The 14,555-nt window shown below is 37.1% G+C and overlaps 1 protein-coding gene across 1 annotated transcript in view; it reads left to right on the top strand.

Moving 5' to 3' along the window:
• The window catches only part of tafa4b (TAFA chemokine like family member 4b), a 117,796-nt gene that overhangs the window by 83,785 nt on the left and 19,456 nt on the right, over positions 1-14,555 (top strand). The gene's annotated exons all lie outside the window — the stretch shown is intronic.

The following is a 14,555-nucleotide window of genomic DNA, read 5'->3' as shown; positions in this document are numbered from 1 at the left end:
TAAAACACATTGTGAGGTGCATTATCTAGTTTGGATGCACACACATATGCATGAACAGATATGCATTATTGTTTAGCAGTCCTATTAATCTCAGGTGAGGCAAAATTTACAGGTTTGTGCTGTGAAAATGGAAAGGATTCATTGGAAATGCGTCACTTGGCCAACCTTTCTGCAAAACCTGAAATATGTTTTATATAAGTAATGCCACGGTGGCACAGTGGTTAGCACTGTCGCCTTACAGGAAGAAGGTTGCTGGTTCGAATCTAGGCTGGGCCAGTTGACATTTCTGTGTGGAGTTTGCATGTTCTCCTTGTGTTGGTGTGGATTTCCTCTGGGTGCTCCGGTTTTCCCCAAAGTTCAAACACATGCACTATAGGTAAAAATCAGATGAGCCATATTGGCCGTAGTGTATGAGTGTGTGTGAATGAAAGAGTGTATGGGTGTTTCCTAGTACTGGGTTGTGGCTGGAAGGGCATCCGCTGTGTAGAACATATGCCAGAATAGTTGGCCGTTCATTCTGCTGTGGCGAACCCTGATAAATAAGGGACCAAGCCGAAGGAAAATGAATGAATGAATCATTTTGCTGCATGTGTTTTAATATTTTAGTTGTGCATATTATTGCAGTAATTTACTGCTTGAAATGTCTAGTAAAATGCTAATGCTCATCATAGTTGAATCTAATGTGCCATCTAGAGTAACCTCTGTCTATAATGTTAACAAAAGCAACAAAAAAATGTGCTGATACAAGTGTTTATATTTACTCGTTTAGCAAATGCTTTTATCCAAAGTGACTTACAAATGAGGATAAAAGAAGCACTTCAAATCATCATAGAGTAGCAGTATATACCAGTGGTTCTCAAAGTGGGGGTCAGGACCCCTCGAGGGATCGCGGCACAATGAAGGGGGGTCGCCTGGTGATTTACAAAAATCTCTTTACTTTTATTAAACCATAAGAATTTCCATATTTTATCCATAACCTACTGGAGAGAATAAATAGTCGTTTATAGTTACTATATACAATGTAGTTACTATAGTAGCTTATAGTTACTAGTTCTATTGGATTGCGACCCCTGGGGTAATTACATTGTATTACAGACACAACAATAGCATCAGATGCCACAGATTGGTTTTATAATACCAGGTTAAACTTTCTGGCCCATTTACAGCATTTACATACATTTAAAAACTTAAACAAAGAATAGACTTGGGTCTATTGGTGTATGTGTGCTATTGCATGAAAGGTTTCTGTATTTTTAACAACCTCCGAAAACATTGGAGGTCGCAAGTCACTGGCATTGTCATTTTGGGGGTTGCGGGCTAAAAAGTTTGGGAACCCCTGGTTAACAGTAAACACTATGAAAAGTTTACGTTGGTTAAAAAAAATTATTTCTCTCTCAGAGCATACGAAACGGAGAGAGTGTAACGGTGGTTTGTCAAGAGCATTTACCTGTGTGGAGCACTCCTACAATTGCACAATTTCCCCCCAGAAATATGGATTGTTTAATGTTGCGTTCACACCAGACATGCATGAAAAATCATTCATTCATTTTATTTTCGACTCAGTCCATTTATTAATCTGGAGTCGCCACAGCGGAATGAACCGCCAACTTATCCAGCACATATTTTAGGCAGCGGATACCCTTCCAGCTGAAACCCATCACTGGGAAAAACCCATGAATTCTCACATTGACACACAGACAATTTAGCTTACCCAGTTCAACTATAGCACATGTTTTTGGACTTGTGGGGAAAACAGGAGCACCCGGAGGAAGCCCACGTGAACACGGCGAGAACATGCAAACTTCACACAGAAATGCCAACTGACCCAGCCAATGCTCGAACCAGTGACCTTGCTGTGAGGCAACAGAGACTATAACACAGTTGCACCCCTTCAAGATTTAATTATAAAATATTTGCACGTAATAATGTGTGTGTCTAACTATGATTTCATTGTCTTTGTTAGTTGCCATGTTATAAATAATGAAAGAAACAAAAACAATATACAGTATTGCAACATCTTAAAGTGATCCGGGTCAATCAATGCTTTTTAAAACACTATTGGTTGGGTTTAGGAAAGAAGGAGGGTGGGGGATACACTCATACACTCTCATTCACTTTGGACAGTTTTTGCTTACTCAATCCACCTGTACACCATTTCTTTGGACTTGTGGGGGAAACCAAAACACCCAAAGGAAACCCACATGACCGTTTTGAGAATATGCTCACAGAAATGCCAACTGGCCCAGCTGGGGCTCAAACCAGCGTCCTTCTTGGTGTGAGGCGACAGCACTACCTACTGCGCCACCACATCGCCATGAAGCGTCAAGCACGAGTGATTTACATGCTAAGTCAATGCATCGACGTGGCATCCTGCAGTGCGATTCGCATGAATGAAGCGGTGCAAATGACAAAATTCACGCGAATAAAACAGTGCGAGTTAACGTGCGTATTGCATGAATCCCTCGAGTTGGCGCGTTGTAGGTGTCCCGAGGGAAATCCTCTTGTCGACCCCTGAAATTAGCTCATTAAACTAGGCTCGGCTCAGTCGGCAGCACCCCTAAAAGCCTCCCTGATTCAGGTATAGGTTCTGGAGAAGTTGTTGAACTCACAGAGCTGGTGCACCTCTAAAAGGATCTAGTGAACTCAGACATGGCGCCAAATGAGTATACGCTGTTTTTCAGCCTTCCTAAAGCACTTAAAGCACAGCTACTTTCTAAATAAAATCCATTATAGCCGTTTAGCCAGAGTCACCGGACAGACAGAAGCATAAATGAAGGGAATAAACTCAAAATATTCACAAATCTATTTACGCTTGAATAGCGCAGCATAAGAAAGTTTATGAAATCATTATAAAAAATGATACAGTTTTACCATCTTTAATGTGGTAAAACTCTTTTTAAAGCTCTTTTAATTCTCGTAATGTTGTGACATACTAGTAATGTTTATTATAGACTTATGTCTGTGAGAGACTAGTGATGTCCTATACACGTCTTACTACTTTTTGACTAATGTACAGTAAAAATACTGCAGGCATCCTTTGTGTAACATAACTGACCCAACTAATTATACAAATGCATGCTTTTCTCCAACCCAGGCTCATTCTGATTAAGTACCGCTATCAGTGTTGTGCAAGTTACTTCCAAACTGTAATACATTACAGATTACTTGTCAATTACCTTACCTTACAATATTACTGTCTCAAAATTGTAATATGTTACATGACTCTTATATTACCTTTTAGTTACTTTCACCAAAATAACTACAGAACTAGAACTTTACTTTCTAAAATGACAAAATGTACTGCAGACCATTTTACATCCAGGAGAAAGCGATATGAGGTAGCAAAATGACTGTGACCTATCCAGGCTACTAACAATATAGTATATAATTGGCAATGTGAAGACTAAAGACAATGCAAGAAAGGATGACAGTCAAAATTACAAATGATCTAAGTCTGTTAAAAGTATGATAGAGGTAAAGTGATTATCTGGCAATATCTGTGAATAGCTTGGCAATATCCATATTAGACACAACAGGCCTATGTAAACTCCAATGCCTTGACAAGATGCAGATTTTGTTTCTTTTCTTATTGTTGCTTGCCATTATTGTATTTACTTTAAATTCAAGTGGTTAACAACACAAAACTTTCAAGCACAAAGTGAGCATGATGAACATAGCTTTCTCAATATAATGCTGGTGCACCGATTTCCTCTGTTTGTGGACAAAACTGCTTGTGAGCTCTCAAATACACGCTGACTGCGTGCACATTTTCTCACGCTCTCTCAAATATACACTGCTTATGCACAAATTTTCTGTGTGTCTTGTGGTCCTTCTTCCTTTCGTATTACATTATTTACCTAATAAACCATAACATTTTTGGCAGTATGTTATATGATAAGATATTTCCAGTTTCAAACACTTAAAGACACAGAGAATAGACGTTGAATGTAAAATATACATTTTATTTTATAAACATTATTTGAACATCCAAAAGGTGCACCATACTAATAAAAAAAAAAAAAAAAACTTTAAACAAAAATATAACTAACACAAGCAGAAATGTAACTAATAGAAAATAAGGAAACACTTGATAAGGTATTATAGCCTACTGTACCATTCACTCTTCAAATAAGTCTCACTATCAATCCCATTTTATCATGGCAACTAAAATAATGTGTACTAGTCACTGTTGTGTTCTACATTGTTGATGAGATTTTGAAAGACATTTTCCCTGCCATCCTCTTCATTTTAGGAAAATGCTGTTCCACAGGGCCCTGGATCATGTCTATTGGCATGTACAGTGTTTTGAACAGTAGCCTACTACAGTAAAGTACTTCAATTAGGGCGTACTCACACTATGTACAGTTGCCTCGAACCGGGCCAAAGCACGCTTGTCCCCCCTCCCGTCTCCCCCGACGCTGCGCACTCACATTGCATTCGGGCCTGGGCATGATTACGTCATCGATGCTGCGCTGTTCTGTAAGCGCTGTCGCTCAGCACAAAGGAAATTTCTTTAGTTATATCATTTAAGTCGTTTGATATGCAGTGACGCGCAGTCAAATATTTCACCGAACAGATCGGCCACTTTTAATGCTCATAAACAACCATAGAGTACTCGTTCTGCAGGAATTAGGAGGTTTGCTGAAGGTGCGCAGCTGTCATGCAGTGAGGGGTTTCCGTCTTTAATAAACTGCGACAGTTTGCGTTCACTGAACAAAAAGTATGATTAATTAATCCTTATAAAACAGTCGCTAAAAGACACGTCTCGTCTCCAGTTTCAGGCTTAGGCACGTTTTGCACTCACACACAGTGTACCGCGCCAAAGCCCAAGTGAACCGCGCTCATCTGGCACACCTCTTCCAACTGGGCCAGGGCCAGCCAAGTGAACCATGCCTGAGCCAGATTCAGAGCACTCACACTTCCCAAACGATCCGGGAAACGGGCCTGGACACGGTTCTGTTGTGGTAATACTATAGTTGCTATGGTAAAAAAAAAAAAAAAAAAAAAAAAAAACCTACTAATACTTCCCTTCTTAGACTTTACTGACCTGAAACTTGCCTTTAGTACTTATTCATTGTTGCTCTTAGTTGTGTAAATTGCTTCCTTGTCCTCATTTGTAAGTCGCTTTGGATAAAAGCGTCTGCTAAATGACTAAATGTAAATGTAAATGTAACAACTGTAATATAAACAAATTACCCAGTGCTGTAGTTTTTTATACTACAGTTCACCACACTTAATGTAGTAAAACTACACTTTGTACTTCATTTTATCAGTTCACTATTCTTAATACTACATAATGCTGAAGCATTCATTAACAAGTTGTAAATAATACTAGCCTCAAACATTGGCAGCATACCTAACACTCAAAAACACTAGAATTTATAATAGAATTTGCCTTAACCTGTAGGTAAATAGTATAGCAATATATAAAATAAATCATATCAACATTCTTGGGAACAATTTAACAGGAGGATCTCTGGAGAGCAAATGCACGAAAAGAGGAGGAATCACAAGAGACAGATTGTGTCTGCATCATCTGACGGAGCGAGAGCATATCATTCACACGTGAGCAGCGAGTGTTTTGAGTGCACGCGAGGAGTTTTGTCCATGAACAGAGGAAAACTTGCTCGTATTACATGCGCTCTCGACTTGTAATACTGCGCTTATGACATTTTTCAGTGAAATAACGCCATATGCACGTACGTCCATCTCGTACGTCCAATGTACTGTTTTCTGCCGTTTTCATTTGTTTGCCGCTTTTCCGCTGCACGCTAGGGCTTAACGTTACTGCTATCCGGGCTGAGCCAATGGCCTCGGACCTTGACCTCAGAGGCTGAAATCTATCATTAACCACAAACAGGAAATAGAACTGCAGTATTTTTTTTTTGTCAATGTCTTGCGGGCGAAAAGTTTGTTGTAACGCACGCGTTACTGAACATGTACTGAGTAAAATAATACTGAAAATGTATTAGTAATGCCTTACACTTCTGAATTACAGGAAAAGTAATACGTTACTGTACTACATTACTTTTGTAACTCATTACTCCCAACATTGACCGCTATATACATTTTTTTAAGAGTGCAAACTACATCCCAGGAGCTACGTTTTTTTTTCTTTTTTTCAATTTTTGTTTTTGCAAATCCACCAGATGCCGCTGTGTACACTTTTTGAGCTCTCACAATTCTCCCACGAGTGCCATTCACACCTGCTGTTCTCACATAATCCACTAGAGGCTGCTCTTGACAGATTGACTGATTCACTGGCTTACCGACCGACCGATCCCCCACCCTCCTTCCTTTCTAAACCCAACCAATAAGGTTTTAAAAACCATTAATTGACCCGCCCACCCTGGATCACTCTGACATGTTGCAATACTGTTTACTGTTTTTGTTTTGATGCATGGGTGTATTCCAGTGATGGGTTTCATCTGGAAGGCGATCCGCTGCGTAATAACATGTGCTGGATAAGTTGGTTGTTTATTTCGCTGTGGCGACCCTTGATTAATGAAGGGAATAAGCCAAAAAGAGAATGAATGAATAAAATCTTGAAAATCTGGATTACTTAAAATGCTGGGTGACTGGTGATCATGTAAAACAGGACACTGGGTTAATTATTTAAGCTTATTTTGTGTGTTATTAGTACTGGTGAAAATGCTAAGTGACTGTAGGTAGAAAGAAAGACCCGCCCTTAAAAGTCAGTATTTTTGTCAATATCCTTAAATAAACAGAGCAATGTTTTGATAGACTTAACATCTGAATCAGTCCACAAATAAATTATAGTTGACTTAGCCTATATAAACATAATAACAATTAGGCACATACAAAAACATTTAGCAGCTAGAACTGAAATACCACTAAAGTGTGTTTCATTGCCACATATGCATCACATTGACAATGGTGGCAGTGTTTGAGTGTGTGTGTGTGTGTGTGTGTTTGTGAAAGTTTGTATGATTTAGAATACTTATGATTACCACATGCTGGGGTTCCCCACCAGGCCCACTACAACATGCCACAAACCACAGTGCCAACAATTACAAACACAAACAAGAAGAGACAGACAGCGAGACACTTTCACAAGATGTCTGACATGCTGTTCCCATCGCATCTCGCTCTCTGCTTTTTCCTCTAGCCAGTTTTTTTTTCAATCTGTCCCTATTTCTTTTGTCGACGTCTTTTCCTGCAGTTTCCACTGCCGCCACATGATGTCAGACACATTTCAAACACGGCTCGCTCATACCAGAAATGAGTCTAGCAATATTACTTCTGTATCCTGGGTAGTTTCTCACATCTGCAGCAATGACAGTTTCTAAATCCAACAAGGCGCTATACAGGAAATCAAAGCTTAAATTAGTGCCTTCATATCCTCAGATAGGGCTTTTCATGACTGGAAATAGAAGGGCCATCAGTTTTCTTGCAGTTGTCCCTGCCACTTCAGCACTAAAAGCACAAAAAATCCTTCCAAGTATGTGGGCTTTGGCCAAACTCTATCCAGTTAAATGTCTAAACGGAGAAGCAAGAGATTTGGTGAGGAAAAGCTGGAAAGAGGTTCAGACAAAGGTGTCCAAAACTGCAGAGCTAAAGCCATTTAACTCCTGAAAAGCCTTAGCAGCTCAACTGGCCTTTTTCTTGGGGGAATTTTCAGACCCTCAGTCTAAAACACCTGCACGATCGTGTGCAATAAAAAAGATAAAATAATTTTCTTCAAAGTCTTCTTTTTACTTTGAGGTCTTAACCTTTATTGTTAACCCCAGGAGGTGAAACTAAATATTGAAAGAGCAGAATTTCCAGTTTATTTATTTTTTATGGAGTTTGACATTTTACAACCCATAATTTGTGATGGTTAAAAACCTGAAGTACAGTTTAAAAGCTTTATTTGTTTTGTTATGGCATTTAAAAAAAAATGACATTAGGTTGATGAAATGTGTTTAAATACTCTATGTTTAAAAGTTTTTATGTGGGGTGGTAACACTTTATTTTAAGGTGGCCTTATTTTACATGTTCTGTGTACTAACTATATTAATTACAACTAATTGTGCATAATTACACGCAAGTAAACCTAAACTAACCCTCACCATATAGTATGTCATTAATTAACCTTACTCAGCAGTTACTCAATAGTTACATTGTACAGTAACACCTTAAAATCTTACCTCAGCTCAATAATGTTCATAATTATCATATCAGGAACTTTAATGTGGAGGCTGAGAAGGAGCGCTATCCTGCTGAAGAATTTACCGTCTTCTGATGTTTGTAATTTAATGAGCAGCACAAATGTCTTAATACCTCAGGGTGTTGATGTTGCCAACCACTCCGCAGATCTCTTGCATGCCCCCACACTAAATGTAACCCCAAACCATGATTTTTTCTTCACCAAACTTGACTGATTTCTTTGAGAATTATGGATGCATACAGTTTCCAATAGGTCTTCTGCTGTATTTGTGATCATTGGGATGCAGTTCAACAGATCATTCATCAGAAACATCTACCTTCTGACACTTTTCCAAATGATCAACTAGAAGTTATTATTTGTTGCTCCTACAACTGGGATTGATGACAAGACTTTCAGGTAGTGTAGTTTTAAAGAAGTCAATGGCTGCATTTATTTGAGAAAAAAAAAAAAAAAAAAAACTAAAAACTGTGACAAAAAATTGTTAAATATTAGTGATTTTTTTTCCTTTTTAAATTTTTCCAAGTGATGTTTAAGAGAGCAATGACTTTTTTACAGCACCTTCAATATTTTTCTTCTGGGGAATTTGTTTGTTAAAATCTTATATTTTTTAAATCTTTTATTTTAGCTAGAATAAAACCCGTTTTTAATTTTTTAAAAACTATTTTAAGGTGAATATTATTAGTCCCCTTGAGCAATATTTTTTGAATGACTTGCCAAATTACCCTAACTTGCCTAATTAACCAAGTTAAGCCTTAAGATTGCACTTTAAGCTGAAAACTAATATGAAAAATAACTAGTAAAATATTATGTACTGTCATCATGGCAAAGATAAAATAAATCAGTTATTAGAAATGAGTTATTAAAACTATTATGTTTAAAAAAAGTGTTTTTTTTCTTTTCATTAAACATTAATTGATGAAAAATATAAAGGGGGCTAATAATTTAGAAAAGTTAATTATTCTGACTTCAACTGTATATAATAAACGATTAATAAAATAAAATGTGTTGATTGTTGCTTAATAACCATTTCTTATTATTACCAATCAATCAACCAATGGTAACAAAAAAATAAATATTTTAATAATATTACAACGGTAATATTGTGAAGTGTTACTATTAATAAATGTTTTTGTTGTTATTATATATATAAAATAAATGTTGACATTAGTCTTCAGAAGACGCGTACACCCATTGCCAATATAAATTCTAGAGAAAATAATTTTTAGGTTCTAAATCAAAGAGCACAGTCATATTGTTGTTTTGCCTCACAACACACTTACGCACACAAATTATGGAGAGCTCTCCACTGTAATGAAAACATCCTCTCGTAAGGTTGCCATTATACCTAATAATGGCCACATTAATGCTAATTATGCACCCACCGATTCTCTGAACAACTCTGCAATCCGACATTAGAACTGTGAAGTACACACACGCTGTATGCCACTTCCTTCTTGGTATAATAATATAAAATATTCTTGGTTTAGGAGTAGCCTCATTTGACTATATCTTTTCTACTCTCATAGAGCAAATAAACACACACACACACACACACACACACACACACACACACACACACACACACACACGAACCTGTGCTTTCATGTCAGCACTCAGAAGGCGTTCAAACACAACACTTGAGAGGATTTGCGTGTGTTCTTTTTGCATAATTCCACTGAAAGCTCATTTTCTCTGTATATCCGCTCTTCTCTTTTGTTGCGGACAATGAGCTTCTGAACGCCGCTCATTTCGGTGAGCCTCATTTGAGCAGACTATTGATTGGCTTCTCAGAGGCGGATTTGGAGTGAACCGGGCTTGTTTGGAAGTGACACTGGAGAGCTTGGACTGCGTGGAGGACTTGCAAAGGCAATTTCATTTCAAAGCAAAAACAAGATTATTTTGCTTACCCCATTGTCAGATTTTTTTTAGAGTGACAAAAACTCTTTTTTTTTGTAGTGTGGGATATAATAGTTTGTAGAGACGAAGTAAATTGGCAACATGTGCTCATTCTGAAAACATAGCCCTATAAACATTTCTGGAGATCTTAAATTATTTAGCCAGATGTACGTATGGCTGCATTAAATTTTTTAAATGAAAACTACAGGGCTACAGTCCCGTGAAGAATGGTTCCAGAAATTGGGTACAACAAAAACAGAAGCCAAAAATTAAATAAACATGTGAATAACAGGGTGAGAATGTGTTCAAATCTGAAAACGTTGTAAAAATCAGGCAGGTGCTTTTATTTTTCTGTATTGATTTTTAAATTTGTCAGTTGGGCTTGGGGAAGGGGGTGGGCGGGTCAATCTGTGCTTTTTAAATTATTATTGGTTGGGTTTAGGGTAGGGGGAGGTTGGGTCAGTCGATCAGTCAGCCAGTCATTCAGTCAGTTATAGGGCTGTGCAATTAATCGAAAATCCGATTTCGATTTCGGCTTTGGCTTCTAGTGATTATGATAAAAAATTTAATCGAGATAAACGATTATTGCATCATTTACCGCCCCCTTTCCAGTTGTACACGTGCTGCTTTTAAAGGCGCGAAAGACCACATGCTTCTGTGTGTGTGTGTGCGGCGCACACACACACAGAAGCATGCGGTCAGCATTTGGTCTCATTCGCACTCTGAGAGGCGCAGAGCAGAGCACACACATCTAAAGTCATCTTAATGTGAGCGCTTTAATGGCCAAATAGGTGTCAAAATGCAGTGTTTAGAGATTATTCATATTATTCCTCATTTGTGTAATAAACAAACGAGTTGAGAATCAAAAGACACGTAAAAGAGAAACTATTGAAGTGACAGTGCGCAATTCCTGCTGCGCCTGTTTTTATCATTATTAATCAAACAAAACGAGAAAATCCATCACTGCTCTTGACTGAAGGACGTTTGTAGCTAAAGTTTTTTTCTTACAGTGAAGATGCTTAAAGCACAGTTTGTTTCATATTTTTATTCTATTGTATTTATTTCTCTTTCCTTTGCAGGGTGGAAAATAACTGTATATATGCAGTTAAAGCCAGAATTATTAGCCCTCCTAAATATTAGCAACTTTTCCTCCGCAATTTCTGTTTAATGGAAAGAAGATTTTTTTTCAACTTATTTCTGAACATAATAGTTTTATTAACTCATTTTTAAAAGCTGATATCATTTATCTTTGCCATGATGACAACACATAATATTTTACTAGATATTTTTGAAAATACTAGCATTCAGATTCAAAGTGTGATTCAAAGGCTTAATTAGTGTAATTGGGCCAGTCATTGTATAGAAGTATTTTCTTCTGCAGCCAATCAAAAAATATATTGCTTAAGGGGCTAATAATATTGATCTTAAAATGGTTCCTAAATATTTAAACCTGCTTTTATTCTAGCCAAAATAAAACAAATAAGACTTTCTCCAGAAGAAAAAAAATATTATAGGAAATACTGTTAAAATCCCTTGCTCTGTTAAACATAATTTGGGAAATATTTATCAAAATAAAATTCTCAGGAGCGCTAATAATTTTGACTTAAACTGATAATCGTTTTAAATAATCGTTATTACAATCATGACCAAAATAATCGTGATTATGATTTGTCCCAAAATCGAGCAGCCCTAGTCAGTTAAACCGTCAATCAACAGCAGCCTCTGGTGGATTTACGTGAGAACAGCAGGCACAAATGGCACTCACATGGAAAATTTGAAACAGTGGCCTTTGGTGGATTTGCAAAAAACAACCACTGCAAAAAAAGTAGCTCCTGGGACGTATTTGATGCTCCTCAGAAATTTATATAGAGTTACATTTTCCACGCTGAGCCAGCTCTTGGTCCTCAACCAGCTAAAAAAGCTTGCTTAAGTTCTGTGTGGAAGAATTTTACAGTCAGTGCTGCAGATAAAACCAAAGTGATACTATATGTAATGTGTGCAAAAGTCAGATCAGCAGAGGTAGAGATAGCAAATATCTGCCGACATCTGCTATGCATAATCATTTATTTATTCATTTTCTTTTTGACTTAGTCTCTTTATTAATCTGGAGTTGCCACAGTGGAATGAACCGCCAACTTATCCAGCATATGTTTTACACAGCAAATGCCGTTCCAGCTGAAACCCATCACTGGGAAACAGCCATACACTCTCATTCACTGGGAAAGTGAGTGTACAGGGAAACATGAACACACCCAAACAAACACAGGGAGATCATGCAAACACAGAAATGCCAACTGACCCAGCCGAGGCTCAAACCAGTGAACTTCTTGCTGTGAGGCGACACCGCTACCCACTGCGCCATCGCGCTGCCCTCTATGTTATGCATAATCACTTGCACTTAAAGCATCCTCTCCTGTATACTGTCTGCCAAGCACCAATCACCTCAACAGCACCAATTCATCATCACAGCCATGTCCTGCTAAACCCTCCACAAGTGCTAAACCATCAACACAGTCATGTTCTGCCCCTGCAAGTCAGTTTCAAACATAAAAAAACTATAAAAAAAATATCAAAAAGATAACAGGGCTGTATCTTTTAATATAATCTAGAAAAACAACTTTTGTTCAGCCAGATCTCTTAGTTAAAAATAAATTTTAGTTCTTGAAATTCTGTGCATTGGAAAGATGTTTGTTCTCTCAGAAGAAGAACAGTATTTTTGTCTATTCAGCGTAGAGCTGTAATCAGGCCATAAAAAAATAGGCATGATAGGACCAGAGCATTATAAATAAGTATTATATAAGTATTTCCTAACAAATTAAATTAAAAATAAATTATAAATCATGACATGTATTTGGCAATAACGAAATTAAGATAAAGGCTCTGTGAGATTTGTTTTGTCACTTCCCTTCACAATCTGGCCTTTAAGGTGAAGCTTAAAAGAAAAGCCTAATGACAACATTAGCCTGTATACTCTGTCTACATTATCATTTTATGGTTTAATTAATATTTATTTATAATTTAAACAACCCTGTACTTACCAAGATTAGGCTACGTGTTTTTTGTGAAGGAACATTATTGAATCCACTGAAAATGGCTTTAGCGCAGTCCTGCGCTCAGGAGCAGCACTGACTACCCTTTCACTGATGCTGCAGGGTGGGATGTATAGACCTTATATGGGATTGTGACGGTCACGGAAATCACGGCTGACCCGACCCTATCTAAAATGATAGAAATTAAACCGGAACCCACCCGAACCCGTCGGGTCCCAGCTCTTATTCAGCGTCCTCCAACATAGACGGGAGGTGGTGTGGTTCATAATGTTCACATGGTATTTTATTAGTTGTTGGTTTAACCATGGATGAGGTAATGACTGTTATGTTATATTCTTTTTAATGCATTTTCTTGTTACATGTTCAAAAACAACAATCAATATTGCATATCCATAATTATTATAATGCAAATAATTAAAGAATACTTACACTATAACATAAATTAGAAGTGTAACGCAAAAAGTGGATTTTTCATCCATTTTAAATTTTACTCGAATACAAATACTTTTCCCCCCTCGACAAACACAAATATCCCCCCCTCCCCCCTGAACAAATTAAAATACAGACACTTTTCCCCTCTCAATAAATACAGATACAAATACCGGCTGCTTTGCACTCCCCTATAGTCAGCACACTGCCCTCAAGGCTTGAGCTGACCATGACATGACATCTTTTGCCATGTGATATTCCTACCTATTTCCTCAATTAACCCTTAGGCATTAAATGAGAGTCATATTTGATTTTTTTAAATACTTTAAAGTTTTTCACATTTTACAAACAAACCCCAAACCCACCCCATGCCAGCAAATAATAATGAATAAATATGTAAAATATAAATGAATATAATCAAATAAAAATAAAAAATGCAGATACTTAATCATATACCTCCATGAACAGTTTATACATGCACATATCTACAAAGGTCCACTCAAACATCCGCATATATACATTACATATACTGCATAGATACATGCATATTTACATCATTAATGGAAAGACGAAAAGTTTAGATATATATAAATACCCAATTATGAAAATGTATATTTTGTACACATTGGTATATTTCATGAACTACCACTCAACTATCATTGGTCAGTCTCCAGATATTCGAAAAATGACTTCCAAATCTTTGAGAATTTCTTTGGTTTACCTTTAATGTCCTATCTAATCTTTTCCATGTGTAATACAGTACATTACAGAACTCTGTAAGCCATGTCTTAAAAAGGTTTAATCTCTTTGTTCCGCATCAACAATATTACCTTTTTTTTTTTTTTTTTTGCTATAGTCATCTCAAATTGAACTGTACAGTAGTAACTTGTAAAAACACTTATTTTAAGAGCCTGTTGTTTATGCTTGGTGAGAAATCTGTTAACTATTGAGTTATTTCAATGATCAGATGTGGCCAATGATATTTTAGTATTCTTTTTAAGATAATGTAT

Source organism: Danio rerio, chromosome 11, assembly GCF_049306965.1.
Source record: "Danio rerio strain Tuebingen ecotype United States chromosome 11, GRCz12tu, whole genome shotgun sequence".
NCBI classification, from domain to species: Eukaryota; Metazoa; Chordata; class Actinopteri; order Cypriniformes; family Danionidae; genus Danio; species Danio rerio.
This window is presented reverse-complemented; position numbering and strand designations above follow the sequence as displayed.